This window comes from Sparus aurata, chromosome 8 (genome assembly GCF_900880675.1).
Source record: "Sparus aurata chromosome 8, fSpaAur1.1, whole genome shotgun sequence".
Classification (NCBI taxonomy): domain Eukaryota; kingdom Metazoa; phylum Chordata; class Actinopteri; order Spariformes; family Sparidae; genus Sparus; species Sparus aurata.
Window position 1 is genome coordinate 33920657 of NC_044194.1, and position 17737 is coordinate 33938393.

Sequence of the window (17737 nt, forward strand, 5' to 3'; positions counted from 1 at the left end):
CAACATCAACAGAATACCCAAGAGTCATTGCGCCACAATCCACAAGGGGCGTTACAATATGCCAGGAGAAGCTGTGATGAAGATTTCCAGTTCGAAACGGCATTATGAGATGAAGCATAGGAATTTTGAAGAGACATTTCCTCAAAATTCAGAGATAAGCACAACACAAATAAATGCACTGAAATCGTCATATCAAGCTGCAAGCAGGATTCTTGTCACATCTATGTCACAATGAAATAAAATAATGCATGATGAACTGATGGACACAATGTCTGAAGGCAAACAAAAAGAGGAAATATTCAACTATGTATTTTGATTTATGTTAAAATGGAAATTAAATTTTATTTTAGTTCGTATTTTGTTGTTTAGAATGAAAAGGACATTTTGTTTTGAATATTACAGTATTATTGCATTTGGCCTGGCCGACCTCAATACATGGACCTTTGAGTCATTGAAAAAAATCTTTGTGGCCCTTTAAGATTTGTATTTGAGTACCCCTGCTATAGTGCATTAGGTCATACTTATACTTAGTATCTGTCAAGGAGATGAATACTTCATCCGTTTGATTAGATATTGTTTATGCCAAGAAAACACTGAATTTGCATCTGAGATTTTTTGTAATTCTTTAGTGGGTCCAGAGTCAATAATGACATAAAGTGATTGGCCCACATTTGGCATGAAGCTGGCACAGAAGCATGCAGTCGGCAGCTGGCATAAGGCATGTGAACCAAATATGGCCCAGGTGTGGCACAAGTGGCACTGGCTTGATATGGGCCAGTTGATGAGTGACGTATTTGGGCCTGTTACAACCCAGGCTGGGTGGGAAGCAACACAATGAGACTCCAGAACCCAAAAGCGAATGCTGAAACAAAAAACTACTTTAGTAGGCTGAAGCCTCACAGACAACAAAACAAAGGTGGATGGAAAAGGTCAAAAGGTTGCTGGTGCAGGGAAGCGTCAGCAAGGCCTGCAGCATGGACCTCAGCTGCCAGGCATAGAGAGAGAGAGTGAGGAAGGGGCTGACCGGTCTTTATAGCCTCTGCTGGGCAACCGCAGGTGTTCCTGATGACAAATCAAATCAAAATCAAATCAATTTTATTTATATAGCCCAAAATCACAATCACATTGCCTCAGTGGGCTTTACAATCTGTCCTTAGACCCTCGATTCGAGTGTGGAAGAACTTCACATGTTGATGGAAAAAAAACCTTTTAACAGGGTAAAAAAAAAAACAATGGAAGAAACCTCAGGAAGAGCCACAGAGGAGGGATCCCTCTTTCAGGACGGACAGACATGCAATAGATGTTGCTTGTACAGAAAAGAGCAACAAATCACAGTTTACAAGTTACATCAAATCAAATCAAATCAACTTTATTCATAGAGCACTTTAAATAAAATACATAAATAAAATACGTAAGATAATAATAAATAAAATAAAATAGTATCGAAGATAAATAAAAATAAAATTATTTAAGATGAAAATCTTTTTTTTTTTTTTTTAAACAAGATAGAAACAACAACATAAAATACAATAGAACCACATAAGAATGGAGTAAGAATTTAAAATATTAGTTAAAAGCCTGATTAAAAAGGTGTGTCTTTAACCTTCCCTTAAAAATATCAACAGTCTCTGCAGACCTGAGGTTCTCCTGCAGGCTGTTCCACAAGCGGGGGCCATAGTGGCTAAATGCCGCCTCACCGTGGGTTTTAGTTCTTGGTTTTGGTATGGATAAAAGGCCAGAGCCGGAGGACCTCAGAGTCCGCGAGGGTTGATATGGTAAAAGCAGGTCAGATAAGTAGGAGGGCACAAGGCCGTTAAGACATTTAAAAACCAGTAAAAGAACCTTAAAATCGATCCTGAAGAGGACGGGGAGCCAATGCAGTGACTCTAAAACTGGTGTAATGTGCTCCCGCCCTCTGGTCCTCGTCAGCACTCGTGCGGCTGAGTTTTGTAATAATTGGAGATTTAGAGTACTCTTTTTGGGAAGACCAGAGAGCAGGGCATTACAATAATCTAAGGACAGGAAATAGAAGCATGCATTAGCACCTCCGTACTTGCCTGGGAGAGAAACGGGCGGACTTTGGCTATGTTCTTAAGATGATAAAAACCTATTTTTGTCATATTTCTGATATGTGGAATAAAATTCAGCTCAGAATCAAAAATCACGCCCAGATTTTTTACTGATTGTGTTGGTTTAAGACCTTGTAGTTTTGGAAAAAGTTTTTCTCTCTCTGGCCTTCAGGACCTATAACTAAAACCTCAGTTTTGTCCTGGTTTAGCTGTAGGAAATTCACTGCCATCCATGACTTGATGTCTACAATGCAGTTAAGAAGGGCATCAATTTGCTCTGTGTCATCAGGAGACACGGCAATGTACAGTTGTGTATCATCAGCGTAACTATGGAAGCTGATGCCATGTCTCTATGGAAGTTAAATCAAGTGATTAATCAAGAGCATAGATTTTCAGTTTGAGAGCATGATTTCATTCCTTTTCAGTGACACAGCTCCTTCGCGTGCTCAGATTTTTTCTCCTCATGCTCACATTTTGTGCTTGCATTTAAATTTCTTATGCTTTCTTTCAAAATGTCTGCTTAAAGTAAAAAATCACATGCCTGTGTTCACATTTCTCCTTCTTGCAAACAAAAATGTCGCTCGCATTCAAATGTGCCCTCTGCGCGCTCAGATCTAAGTGCACGCGCTCAGAACACACACCTGCTCACAGGTCAAGTTCTGCTCTCGGATCTCTCCTCTGCTCACGGATTTTTCTTGTGTATCAACACTGTCAACCAATAGAAGGCCGGCTACTGTTGACCAATCAGATTATCCCTGCTTCTTTGCGGGTGCGTTCGTTGTACTTCAAGGAGCGTCGCACACGGACGGGCACTGTTTCTACCGGGTTTATCTACTTCCGTCCTCCAGGCTGTTAAATGTGGTGGTTCCCTTTATTTTATGACGACTTTTGGAATAAAATATCAGTTAATCAATACACGAGCGCCCGTGCTTTTCATTACAATAGCTACATACATCAACATAAAGAAGAACAATAGCGGCTCTACTTTCGCCATATTAGCCAATAGCCAGCTGCCCAGGCAGCGGGATATGTTATATAGTATAAATACTAAAAGGTTGGTATGATTGAGACGAAAGTACAGCAGTTAATAACATCAATTTATGATGCTTTTTGCATCATGGGACGCTGGTTCGCATCCCGGCCCGGCGTACAGAGTGGGGTGTAAATGTACCGTATATTACCAAATAATAGCCGTGTGTCAATTAAACGCAGGGTCCCTTTAAACACCGATGCAGGTGTATATTTTGATAAATAACCGCTGGTTCCAAATAAATGCTGGGTCTAATTCATTTATTCTTTTTTAATCAAGGAAGAAGACGTGACCACTGACACTGCACGTTTTTCTTCTTTGCCTTTTTCACACGTTGTGCTGCTTTCTGTCAGTCAGTATCACACTGATGATCGCCATGGCTCCGGTGCAGCAACAAAATAAAAAGTATGACTTGAAATTCAAACTTTCTGTTGAAAATATGCAGAGGAAAACTCGGGAAAACCGTGAGTGACAGACAGCAGAGATGAGGAGTTTGCAGCGAGTGCTAGTTGGATGAATCGTTTCCTCCGCCGCAACTTGCAGGAGGATGCCAGAGAATTCACCGAGAAGCTGGCGAAGTTTGTGACATTTTCATTCCGGATTTTGAGAGGAAGGAATTAAACGCCTGTCCCAAATAAACGCTTGGTCTGTTAAGTGATTGAAACAAATGGTATGATATCTCGCTCGGCCGGGGAGAGAGATATGGATCACAGTGCTCAGCTGCAGACACATCAGAGAGGTGACGAGACGCGACTCATCATGACTGACAGGCATCAAGGCCACTCAGCGTTACCTTACTGACCCGCCCCCAGATATTTCATTCACAAAAACAGGGCCTGTGGCAATTCTGGACAGCTGTTTTTTTTTTTTCTTCTTTTTTTCTTCTTCTTCCTTCATGGGCCCCCTGACAAACGCTTAACAAGAGATGGTGGGTAAACATACGTGTTTAAAAAGGTGTAATGAAAAATACGCTATGATAGAGTATTTTTCATTCATTACAAGAGCGAGGGTGCTGGCCGGGCCGGGATGCGAACCAGCATCCCATGATGCAAAAAGTAATATGAACAGGAGTTCTTAACCGCTGTACTATCATCACAGTCAAGCTCACTACTCACTATTTATACTATATAACATATCCCCCTGCCTGGGCAGCTGGCTATTGGCTAATATGGCGAAAGTAGAGCCGCTATTGTTCTACTTTATGGTGATGTATGTAGCTATTGTAATGAAAAGCATGGGAGCTCGTGTATTGATTAACTGATATTTTATTCCAAAAGTCGTCATCAAATAAAGGGAACCACCACATTTAACAGCCTGGAGGATGGAAGTAGATAAACCCGGTAGAAACAGTGCCCGTCCGTATGCGACGCTCCTTGAAGTACAGCGAACGCATCCGCAAAGAAGCGGGTATAATCTGATTGGTCAACAGTAGCCGGCCTTCTATTAGTTGACAGTGTTGATACACAAGAAAAATCCGTGAGCAGAGGAGAGATCCGAGAGCAGAACTTGACCTGTGAGCAGGTGTGTGTTCTGAGCGCGTGCACTTAGATCTGAGCGCGCAGAGGGCACATTTGAATGCGAGCGACATTTTTGTTTGCAAGAAGGAGAAATGTGAACACAGGCATGTGATTTTTTACTTTAAGCAGACATTTTGAAAGAAAGCAGAAGAAATTTAAATGCAAGCGCAAAATGTGAGCATGAGGAGAAAAAATCTGAGCACGCGAAGGAGCTGTGTCACTGAAAAGGAATGAAATCATGCTCTCAAACTGAAAATCTATGCTCTTGATTAATCACTTGATTTAACTTCCATATGTCTCCTGATGACATCCCCAAGAGGAAGCATGTAAAGATTAAAAAGAAGTGGACCTAAAGTTGACACTTGGGGAACCCCACATCCAATTTCATGGGTTCCTGAGGAGCATGTATCCATACTTACATAAAAGCATCGATCTGTGAGATAGGAACAAAACCAGTTGAGGACAGTACCAGAGAGGCCGACCAGATGGCTGAGTCTGTTTAATAAAATGTGATGGTCTACTGTATCAAAAGCGGTGCTTAGATCCAGTAGAACCAACACTGTGAGCTTTTTGTTATCTAAATTCCATCTGATGTCATTTAAAATCTTTAAAAGTGCTGTCTCGGTACTGTCGTTTCTCCTAAAACCAGACTGATGTTTCTCTAAGATGTTATTTCTGTTTAAAAAGTCATTAACTTGGTTAAAAACCAGTTTTTCTAAAATTTTACTTAAAAACGGTAAGTTGGATACAGGTCGGTAGTTATCAAAAACGTTGGGGTCTAAGTTGCTCTTCTTAAGAAGGGGCTTCACCACTGCCGTTTTATAGGCGGTGGGAAAGACACCCGTCTGAAGAGAGCAGTTCATGATGTTTAAAAACTGTTCCTCAAAGAATCCATAAAATGATTTTAAGAGTGATGTGGGAATTGGGTCTAAAAGGCAGGTTGTTGGGTTTACCTGGGAGAATACTCGACCAAGTGTACTTGCATCAACCAGGGCAAAACTCTCCAGTGTTTCCTCAGGCAAGGACAACAGTTCAGATGCGTTAACAGATAAAACTTTCGAGAGTCAAAACAGTGTCAATTATAACAAGAAGAAAAAATAATAATACAAAAAAATAAATAAATAAATAAAAATAAGCATCCCAGCATGCTACAAATTCACACAATACAAAACTCACAATTTGTAAACAATCAGGGTGGCTACACTGGAATAGCCGCAAAAATCAGTCCCTCAACATGTGCAAAAAATGGACCCCAAGTTTTATTAAACTTTGCAAGAGAACCATGTATCGAGCACCTAACTTTCTCCAACTTCACAGACTGAAGGATGTCCCTGATCCAAGACGAGTGAGAGGGCGGCGCAGGAGACTTCCACCTCAATAAAATCAAACGTCTAGCCAATAAGGAGACAAAGGCTACAAAGTCAGCTTTATAATTAGGAAGCTGCAAAGTAGGAGGTAAACCCCAAACAAAGCGGTGCATGCTCTTGGATCAAATTGAACCCCTGTACAAACAGAAATAGAGTTAAATATCTGCGTCCAAAAATTAAGTAGTGAAGGACAAGACCAAAACATATGGGCATGGGTAGCTGGAGCCTGATGACATCTGATGCACATGGGATCGACATCATTATACATTTTGGAAAGCCTAACTCGAGTGAGATGGGTACGATGTAGGATTTTGCACTGGGTCAAACCGTGTCTAGCACAAATAGATGAGGAGTGAACCCGACGCAAAATGGCATCCCACAGCTCCTCCGAGAACCCCTCCCCTAGATCCTCCTCCCACTGGGTTTTAATTTTATGCTGCGGGGTTAGCTGCAAAGAATAAATAAGATTATATAGACGTGAATTAGCACCCTTAATGGTAGGAAATGGGATTATGAAGGAGTCAATTAGAGAGGCCTCTGGGAGACTTGGGAAATTGGGGCTAAGACTGCGGATGAAACTACGAACTTGAAGATATCTAAAAAAATGTTACCTAGGCAAAAGGAATTTCTCGGAGAGTTGTTGGAAGGATGCAAATGTACCAGCAATATACAAGTCCCTAAATGCCTTGATGCCGTAGTTAGACCACAAAGAAAAAGCCCTATCAATTAAGGAAGGATGAAAAACAGGGTTAGCTGATAAAGGTGCTAGGAAAGAGAAGGTCTGTAAACCAAAATAGCGTCGAAATTGCTTCCAAATTTTAAAAGTGGATTTAACTAAAATATTATTGTAAAAAAGGGAGAGAGAAAAGCTAAGAGGAGCGTGGATAAGAGCAGTCAACAAAGCAGGTTTAGTTGAAAACATCACCATACTCAGCCAAGTAGGAGGAGCTGGTGTCCCCTCCAGAGAAATCCAAAGCTAAATTACTCAGGACGGAACTAAGGATGGAAGCCCAGTAATAAAACCTCAAGTTAGGAAGGGCCAAGCCCCCAAGAGTCCTAGGTCTCTGCAACAGCTCCTTTCGCAAACGAGGGACCTTCCTGTTCCATATAAACTCAGTGATTAATTTGTCTAATTTGTGGAAAAAAGACTGAGGGAGAAAGACAGGTATGCACTGGAAGAGATAAGACAATTTGGGGAGGATGTTCATCTTAACCGAATTAACCCTGGCCATGAGGGAGAGAGGCAACAGTGACCACCGTTGAAAGTCCTTCCGTATCTGATCTAACAAAGGGGCAAAATTATAATCAAACAGATCTTCAAATCGGTCTCTAACAATTTTGAATGGGAAAACCTGAGCCGCATCTTGGGCACCTTGATTTAAAGGAAACAGCTCACTTTTGTCCAGATTTAGTTTATAGCCTGAAATTTTACTAAATTAACTAAGGATGTCATAGAGGCATAGAGGGAGACTTTCTGTTCAAGACCATATCTAGTAATTCCAGTAATGCGTGGCTCTGAACGAAGCGCAATGGCCAGAGGTTCAATAGCAACAGCGAATAGAAGAGGACTCGGAGGACAGCCCTGACGAGTGGAGCGGTGCAAAGGGAAATAATCTGAATGGGTGTCATTAGTTCTGACTGAAGCCACAGGGGCTGAATAGAGCAACTTAATCCAAGAAATGAACTCCTGGCCAAAACCAAATCTCTCCAAAGCGTAAAAAAGGTAATTCCACTCCACTCTGTCAAAAGCCTTCTCCGCGTCTAATGAGATTACGGCTTCCGGCTCCATTGACGTAGAAGGATTATAAACAACATTAAGAAGTCTTCTGAGATTAAAAAACCTGTGTCTGTTCTGGACAAAACCTGTCTGATCAGGAGAGATTATCAAAGGCAGAACTGATTCCAGTCGCAGAGCTAATAATTTGGACAGAAGTTTTAGATCTACAGATAAAAGACTAATTGGACGGTAACTTGAGCAGGACAGAGGGTCCTTATTCTTTTTTAAGAGTAATGATATAAAGGCCTGATTTAGAGTCTGAGGTAATTTAGAAAGAATAAGAGATTCATTGAACATTTCGATCAAAACTGGTGCCAATTTGTCAAAAAAGGTCTTGTAAAACTCGGTCGGAAAACCATCCGGCCCTGGACATTTTCCAGACTGCATAGAAAATGTTGCCCGTTTAAGGTCATCTATGGCTCCTCTAACCGCTCGGCAGTATCAGCATCTACCCTAACGAGATCCAGTGAACCAAAAAAACAATCCAGGGCGGACAGATCAGACCCAGCCTCAGAAGTATATAAAGAGGAGTAAAACTGTTTAAACTGATCATTAATTTTTTTAGGATCGGTTGTGACGCCAGAAGGCGTATGAATTTGTGGAATCTGCTGAGAGGAGGAAGCCTGTTGAAGCTGATGGGCCAAAAGTTTGGTCACCTTATCCCCAGATTCATAATAACAATATTTAGCCTTAAATAAGAGCTCCTCAACCTCTTTAGTGGAAAGAACATCAAACTCAGCCTGAAGAGAGAGACGATCTTTATAAACGTTAGGGGACGGGGAGGAAGCATAGATATTATCAAGCTGGGAAATTCCTAACCTCAATTCGTTTAATTTTGTTTTCCTTTGTTTGTTTGCGTAACTGCTGTATGAAATAATTTCACCTCTAATGTACACTTTCAAAGTCTCCCAAAGAAGGGAGGCTGAGATCCCTGGAGTAATGTTGGTAGTAAGAAAAAAGTCAATTTGATTAGAAACAAACTTAACAAAATCCTCATTAGATAACAAGCGTGTGTTGAGACGCCAAGGGGGGCACGTACGTTCACGCTCCTGTATGAATAACTCCAGTGTGGTCGGAGCATGATCCGATATTAGAATTGTATCATAAGAGCAAGACTGAACAGAATGGAGAAATTGGTTGTCCAGGAGAAAATAATCAATACGAGAAAAGGAATGATGCACATGAGAGAAAAAAGAATACATTTTGCCAAGTGGATTAAGAAAGCGCCATGGATCAGAAACCGAGAACTCATTCATAAAGGATAAAATGGTCTTAGAAGACTTTGAGGGCACTCCTGGCCTGGTAGAGGAACGATCCAATACAGGATTAAGCCAACAAGTGAAATCACCCCCCATAATGAGTAAATATGTGGACATGTCAGGTAACTTGGCAAACAATTGGTGGAAAAAATTGCCGTCATCCCAGTTTGGACCATACACATTAGCCAGAATCACAGAATTACTATATAGCTGCCCAGTTACAAACACAAACCTTCCATTGGGGTCAGCTATTACATTAGAGCACACAAAAGGGACCGATTTGTGAATCAAAATTGCAACTCCCTTAGATTTACCATTAAAACTAGAATGAAATACTTGACTGACCCACCTCCCCTTTAATCTGAAATGGCAGGAAGATTTTAAATGAGTCTCTTGAAGGAAAACAATACGGGCACCTAATTGTTGAAGGTGATGAAGGACTTTGCTACGTTTAATAGGCTGATTTAAACCATTACAGTTCCAGCTAACAAATTTGAGTCCTGTCCCTGATTGTCGTGGCATCCTAGACTGCTGCATGCCAATCAAGTATTAATGTACACTGCAGCGTGGAATGTATAACAGTCAAAGAAATAAAATAAAACAAGGGCGACCTGACAAAACAAAACACAAAACACACAGCGAAAGAGGGAAAAACTCCTCACACACCCACCCACCCCCCCACTAGCTGAAGCGTCTTCCCAAACAAGACGCGAGCAAATCCCACAAACTACCAAAAACATCCTAACACGCTCCGTTAACAGCATAAACCAGTAGTGCTCATCCGAGTTTGTAATAAAGCATAAAATAAATATGTAAACAAACACAGTAGTAAAATATGAAAAGTGACTCAAGTCCAAGTGTCACAGGGCAGTAATTAACAACAGAAAATATAGTATACCAAACAAACACTGCATGAAAAGTGGGATTTTCGTCAGTATGCGGCACTGTAGATTGACGTGGAATTTAAGGTTTGCGGCTGCACGCGGCAATTTGCAGGCAACACTGAAAACTGACGTAAATTGTCGGAAATTGACGTGGGCCTTGCTTGGCAGTTGTCCCCCAATGACCCCCCTCCCCCTGATTCTAGGGGAGGCTTTAACATGTAAATGAAAATGCTGTGAGCTATACAAATGCAAATCAGGGTTGCAGGGGGAGTTTTACCCCAGGTGACCATTTTCTAAAAGGTGTTAACTTCATTTTAAGAACATCTCTGGTATAAATAGATCAGGCTCAGTATAGCCTAATTATAGACCTTATATTTGAGCTTGAATGGATTTATTTAATGAAAGTATGCTAGATTAATGACTGTGTATGTCATTAGCAATGGCCAATGTTATGTAAAAAAAGGTTATTTATTCTTTTCTCTCTCTCTCTCTCTCTCTCCTGGGAACAAGTTAAAGATAAAACGCCAGTTGTTAAGAAGTTAAAATTTGCATGAAATATTTTGAGATAACCAAGATATTAAAATGTAAAAAAAAAAAAGTATTTCTATAATTTCATGGGTCCTGAATGTTTTAAAAGCAGTTGAAAAGTAATTCTTATTGCGTGTGAGAGTTCATGACCTGTAAGAGTTTTTACACTTCCGGGTTGACCGGAGCGTGAGTGACGAGGAAGAAGGAGCGGAGATTTAATGGCGTCGAGCAGCTAACAGTGGACTGTGTGTGTCGTCAGTGTCGTGTTTTATCACTAACAGACCGTGAACTGTTGTCGGATGACGTGCTGTGAGTGTGTGAGTCGGACTCTCCATCGCAGTCGAAGTGTTTGTGTTTTATTGGACACGAAGCAAGTTCGGCTAAGCTAGCTAGCAGGAGCTAAGCTAGCTAGCAGGAGCTAGGCTAGCGGCCCAGCCATTGTCGAGAGGACGTCTGCGCGGACGGGAGAAGCTTTGCCGGGTCGCCACGAAGAATGTCGCCGACGGACGGAGCTTCGCTGCCGCAGAGGGACACGGAGGTTTATCGCTGCGAGCATTTTGTTTTCACAGACTAACCTCGCCTCATAACAAGGCCGCGACCTCCTGTTAGCGCGGAGCTGTCTGCAAGTCCAGATTTACACGATGCCGATAATGACGCCATTCTGCAAGTAACTGTTACTGTTTTCTCCCTCGCTTAATTTTACTGTGACTTACGTTTCTTTATTCATACCAGTCTTTTTAATTGTTTTCCAGCTGCCTGTAAGACATTACGAGACAGTACGCAGGACAACAAACAACCAGATCTTGCATCGCAGGCAGAAGCTGTGAGGAGTTCAGCTCGGAGCCGATCGAGGACAAAGAGGGTAAGATTTATTAGATTAGATCCGTTTTTGGTCAATGTGACTATTATTCTATTAAATAATAGATGTGTTGTGTCCATACGCAGTGCATCGCGCAGTAAAGATTGTCTTTATTGATTGAGACAGTGTGCTAGCTGAGGATGAGGTGGACCTTTGGAAGTGCGCCGCCATGGACCTGATGTCTGAGGAGGAAGACGGCACAAGATGGCGGGGTGTCTGGATGAATTGTGCGACCTCCGTCCTTTCGCAGCCGGGAGCTCACCGAGCTCTGTGCCACACTGCAGTCACATGAGAGGCGATTCCGAAGTACAGGGCAGCGCACCACAGACGTCTGCAAAAACAGACACTTGGCGGTGCTGTAGGATTTTGGGCCTCTTGTGCGCTTCCCGTTTGTTGTGTGGGCAGATTATGCTTTGTACATGCTGTGTGTTTGCGCTAATAAAACTCTTTCTTTGAATAAACAACTCCTCCCTGGCAAATGTTCCTTTCCTCCTCAGTAAATTCATTAATGTCATTGATGATATCATAAATATAAATGAATGAATAAATCATATAAATATAAATATATAAACATAATATATATATATATTCCCACCGGGGTTTACATTTATAATGACCCAGGGTGACCAATCACGAGTGATTTTGCTTGTTTATGAGAAGTGGTTTCATCCAATACTCCATCCATCCATCCATTTTCATCTGCTTATCCGGGGCTGGGTCGCGGGGGCAGCTGCCTGAGCAGGGACACCCAGACTTCCCTCTCTCCGGATACTGCCTCCAGCTCTTCCGGGAGGACCCCAAGGCGTTCCCAGGCCAGCTGGGCGACATAGTCACACCAGCGTGTCCTGGGTCTTCCTTGGGGTCTCCTCTCAGAGGGACATGCCAGGAACACCTCCCGAGGGAGGCGTCCCGGGGGCATCCGAAACAGATGCCCAAGCCACCTCAGCTGGCTCCTCTCGATGTGGAGGAGCAGCGGCTCTACTCTGAGCTCCTCCCGGGTGACAGAGCTCTTCACCCTATCTCTAAGGGAGTGCCCTGCCACCCAGGAAACTCATGACCCAAAGTTCATGGCCATAGGTGAGGGTCAGAACGTAGATTGACTGGTAAATCGAGAGCTTCGCCTTTCGGCTCAGCTCTCTCTTCACCACGACAGACCGATACAAAGACCGCATTACTACGGCCGCTGCACCGATCCGTCTGTCAATCTCATGCTCCATCCTTCCCTCACTTGTGAACAAGACCCCAAGATACTTAAACTCCTCAGCTTGAGGCAGGAACTCTCCTCCCACCTGGAGGGAGCAGGCCACCTTTTTCCGGTCGAGAACCATGGCCTCGGATTTGGAGGTGCTGATTCTCATCCCAGCCGCTTCACACTCGGCTGCAAACCACCCCAGGACATGCTGGAGGTCCCGGCTCGAAGGAGCCAACAAGACCACATCATCCGCAAAAAGCAGAGATGAGATCCATTGGCTCCCGAACCAGATCCCCTCTGGCCCGTGGCTGCCCCTAGAAATTCTGTCCATAAAAGTAATGAACAGAACCGGTGACAAAGGGCAGCCCTGCCGGAGTCCAACATGCACTGGGAACAGGTCTGACTTACTGCCGGCAATGCGAACCAAGCTCCTGCTCCGGCAGTACAGGGACCGTACGGCCCTTAACAGAGGGCCTCCGACCCCGTACTCCCGGAGCACCCCCCACAGTATGCCACGAGGGACATGGTCGAATGCCTTCTCCAAGTCCACAAAACACATGTGGACTGGTTGGGCAAACTCCCATGAACCCTCGAGCACCCTGCGGAGGGTATAGAGCTGGTCCAGTGTTCCACGGCCAGGACGAAAACCGCATTGTTCCTCCTGGATCCGAGGTTCGACTATCGGCCGAATTCTCCTCTCCAGTACCCTGGAATAGACTTTCCCGGGGAGGCTGAGGAGTGTGATCCCCCAATAGTTGGAACACACCCTCCGGTCCCCCTTTTTAAATAGGGGGACCACCACCCCGGTCTGCCAGTCCAGAGGCACTGTCCCCGACTGCCATGCGATGCTGCAGAGACGTGTCAGCCAAGACAGCCCCACAACATCCAGAGACTTGAGGTACTCAGGGCGGATCTCATCCACCCCCGGTGCTTTGCCACTGAGGAGCTTACGGACTACCTCAGTGACTTCGGCTTGGGTGATGGATGGGTCAACCTCTGAGTCTTCCTTCCACCTTCCACCGCCCGACAATGTCCCCAGTCGAGGTCAACAGCTCTCCACCTCCACTGTAAACAGTGTTGGTGGAGGACTGCTTCCCCCACCTGAGGCGCCGGATGGTTTGCCAGAATTTCTTCGAGGCCGACCGGTAGTCCTCCTCCATGGCCTCCCCAAACTCTACCCAGACCCGAGTTTTTGCTTCCGAGACTGCCTTGCTGCCGCACGCTTGGCCTGCCAGTACCCGTCAGCTGCCTCAGGAGTCCCCCGGGCCAGCCAGGCCCGGTAGGACTCCTTCTTCAGCTTGACAGCAACCCTTACTTCCGGGGTCCACCACCGGGTTCGGGGATTGCCGCCGCAACAGGCACCGGAGACCTTACGGCCACAGCCCCCGACAGCCGCGTCAACAATGGAGGTGGAGAACATGGTCCATTCGGACTCAATGTCCCCAGCCTCCCTCGGGATCTGGTCAAAGCTCTCCCGGAGGTGGGAGTTAAAGATCTCCCTGGCAGAGGGTTCTGCCAGACGTTCCCAGCAGACCCTCACGATCCTTTTGGGTCTGCCAGGTCTGTCCAGCTTCCTCCCCCGCCAGCGGATCCAACTCACCACCAGGTGGTGATCAGTTGACAGCTCAGCCCCTCTCTTCACCCGAGTGTCCAAGACATACGGCCGGAGGTCAGATGACACGACCACAAAGTCGATCATTGATCTCCGGCCTAGGGTGTCCTGGTGCCACGTGCACATATGGACACCCTTATGCTCGAACATGGTGTTCGTTATGGACAAACTGTGACTAGCACAGAAGTCCAGTAACAAAACACCACTCGGGTTCAGATCGGGGAGGCCGTTCCTCCCAATCACACCCCTCCAGGTAACACTGTCATCGCCCACATGGGCGTTGAAGTCCCCCAGGAGAACGACGGAGTCCCCCGGTTGGAGCACTCTCCAGTACTCTCTTGGCAATATCTTCCGCAAACATAACATCACTTTTCACTGCAAACATAACATCACTTTTCACTGTTACGCAGATGACACCCAGCTCTACCTCGCCAGCAAACCCACTTCCAACCTCCCTCCCTCCTCCCTTACCGACTGCTTAACTGAAATAAAATCCTGGTTCACTTCAAATCTACTAAAACTCAACTCTGACAAAACTGAGATCCTTCTCATTGGCACACAGTCAACACTTTCCAAAACCGACAGTTTCCCCCTCATCATTGATAACTGCTCCGTTTCCCCCTCCCCACAGGTTAAGAGTCTGGGTGTCATCCTCGACAGTACACTCTCCTTCCAATCTCACATCAATAACATCACCCGGTCTGCTTACTTCCACCTACGCAACATCAACCGCCTCCGCCCCTCCCTTACTTCCCATACCACTGCTATCCTCGTCCATAGTCTCATCACTTCCTGTCTGGATTACTGCAACTCCCTCCTCTCCGGTCTCACCCACAAATCCCTGCACAAACTTCAACTGGTCCAGAATTCAGCTGCCCGTGTCATCACCAGAACCCCCTCCATCCACCACATCACTCCCGTCCTACAGCAGCTCCACTGGCTCCCGGTCAAGTCCCGCATTGACTTCAAAATCCTTCTGCTAACATTCAAGGCCATTCACAATCTTGCCCCCCCATATCTTTCCAATCTTCTCCATATCGCCACTCCCTCTCGCACCCTCCGTTCATCCTCCTCCATTCTGCTGACTGTCCCCCCTGCCCGTCTCACCACCATGGGGAGCAGAGCTTTCAGCCGCTCTGCTCCCCGGCTCTGGAACTCTCTGCCACCCGAAATAAGGAACATCACTACACTATCTGATTTCAAGTCCAAACTCAAAACACACCTGTTTAAGATCCCCTTTCTTAGTTAAATGAATTTTCTGTCAATTTTTACTGTTTTCTTTTCTTGTGTACTTTGTGGCTTAAATTGTCTTTGTTTACTGTAAGGTGTCCTTGAGTGACAGAAAGGCGCCTATGAAATAAAATGTATTATTATTATTATTATTATTACCCCTCCCAGGGACTCCATGAAGGCCGGGTACTCTGCACCGCTGTTCGGCCCATAAGCCGAGACAACGGTGAGAGTCCTATCCCCGACCCGAAGGCGCAGGGAAACGACCCTCTCGTTCACCGGGGAGAACTCCAGCACATGGCGGCTGAGCTGGGGGGCTATAAGCAAGCCCACACCAGCTCGCTGCCTCTCGCCGCGGGCAACTCCAGAGTAGAAGAGAGTCCAGCCTCTCTCAAGGAGTTGGGTTCCAGAGCCCAGGCTGTGCGTGGAGGTGAGCCCGACTATTTCTAGCCGGTACTGCTCAACCTCCCGCACCAGCTCAGGCTCTTTCCCCCCCAGTGAGGTGACATTCCATGTCCCCATGGCTAGAGTCACCATCCGGGGATTGGGCCGCCGGGGCCCCCGCCCACGACCGCCACCCATATCCCTCTGCACCGGCCCTTTCTGAACCCTCCCGCGAGTGGTGAGCCCACGGGAGGGCGGGCCCACGTTGCTCGTTCGGGCTGCGCCCGGCCGGGTCCCGTGGGCAGAGACCCGGCCACCAGGTGCTCGCCTGCGAGCCCCAACCCCAGGCCTGGCTCCAGGGTGGGGCCCCGGTGACGCCGATCCGGGCGACGTGCACGTCCTTGGTATTCTTGCTTTCATCAGGGGCGAGTGAACCGATCTTAGTCTGACCCGTCACCTAGGACTTGTTTGCCTTGGGAGACCCTACCAGGGGCATTAAGCCCCGGACAACATAGCTCCTAGGATCATTCGGGTGCTCAAACCCCTCCACCACGATAAGGTGCCGGTTCAAGGAGGAGTCATCCAATACTGAGTGAGGATATTCAAACCAGCCCACACATTCTCTGGCCAGGCGTGGTTTCGCTGCTATTCATATGCAAATTAGAGGCGTTCGCACCTCCGGGAGCTCCGCTGACGTCATGGTTCGTTTCCGACAATTTTCGGCACAGACAAACGCCACGTTCACAGCCTGTAAATTGTCGTTAACTGCCGAAAATTAGGGAGATTTCCGGGCGTTTAAGGGGCCGAAAATCCCACTTTTCATGCAGTGAAACTGCCAGCCGCTTTCAAACTGCAGGTCCAGAAAAGACACCAGACTTTAAGTTCACCTTGACAAAGTCCATTGCAGTGGCAGGGTCCCCAAAGGTGTGTGTAGCTCCACCGGGAAGAGTGATCCTCAAAGTCGCGGGAAACCTCAATCCAAACTTCCATCCAGGACACGAATGTAACAGACGTTTAACGTCCGTGAATGCAGCACGTTTCTTCGCAACCGCCGAAGTATAGTCAGGAAAGAGGAACAGTCTTTTGCCTTGGTAGAGAAGAGGAGAGTCCTTGGAAGCCTCGCTGGCCCGACGTAAAAGGTCATTCCTCACGTGAAAAAAGTGCACACGAATCACAATGGGTCGGGGTGGTTTACCTTCACTGGGCTTGGGTCGGAGAGTGCGATGCGCACGGTCGAGCAGGGGCAATTCATCCAGGCCGAGGGAGTCCGTCAGCAGCTGGGCAATAACTTCGGTTGGACGTACAGCCTCGGCCCCCTCCGGCACACCCGCCAGCCGTATGTTGTTCCTCCTCGCTCTACCCTCCAAGTCCTCACATTTATCGGTCAGCAGTTTAACTTCGGCTTTCAGCGTGGAGACTGTTGAATCCAGTGAAGTTAGCAGGTCACTGTGGTCAGTGCACGCGCGCTGCAACTCCGTGATAGCTTGATCATGGGAGCTAAGTTTTTGTTGCATCGGTTCAATTGCGTGCCTGAGCTCCTCTCTTACTGAAGAAATGTCCGCTCGAAGCTCGCAAGACAGCGAGTCTATTTTGTCGCAAATGTCACCTTTCAACTGGTCTAACATAGCCCGGAGGTGATCCAAATTGGGCGCACACTCGGGGTCCGTGATCAGCTTCGGCGGAGATGTGGGCTCAGTCGAGGAAGAAGCCTTAGCACGGCCTGTGCGAGAAGAGTTTCCACGTGCAGCTGCCATTGTCGATTGAAATTCTCCAAAAACACACCAAATACTGACCAAATACTTGTCGCAATTGTGTACCGGCCATAGTAATGAACAGAAATTGTGTTAAAAAGTTAAAATAAACACAAACTCGCGGAGCAAAAGGGAGACACGTCCTACATGCTCAGTGTCCAACAGCGCCCCCTCAACAGATAAAACTTGATGGGATAAGAGGCAGGATCTGATGTCCTTGATTTTGGTTCTGAAGTGGTCTGCAAAGTTCTCGCAAAGATCGTCTGTGGGTGTCTATT

The 17737-nt window shown here is 46.1% G+C and overlaps 1 pseudogene; it reads right to left on the reverse strand.

Moving 5' to 3' along the window:
• Nucleotides 1-1566: 1566 nt before the first annotated feature.
• Nucleotides 1567-17462, reverse strand: LOC115586602 (uncharacterized; annotated as a pseudogene).
• Nucleotides 17463-17737: the final 275 nt, after the last annotated feature.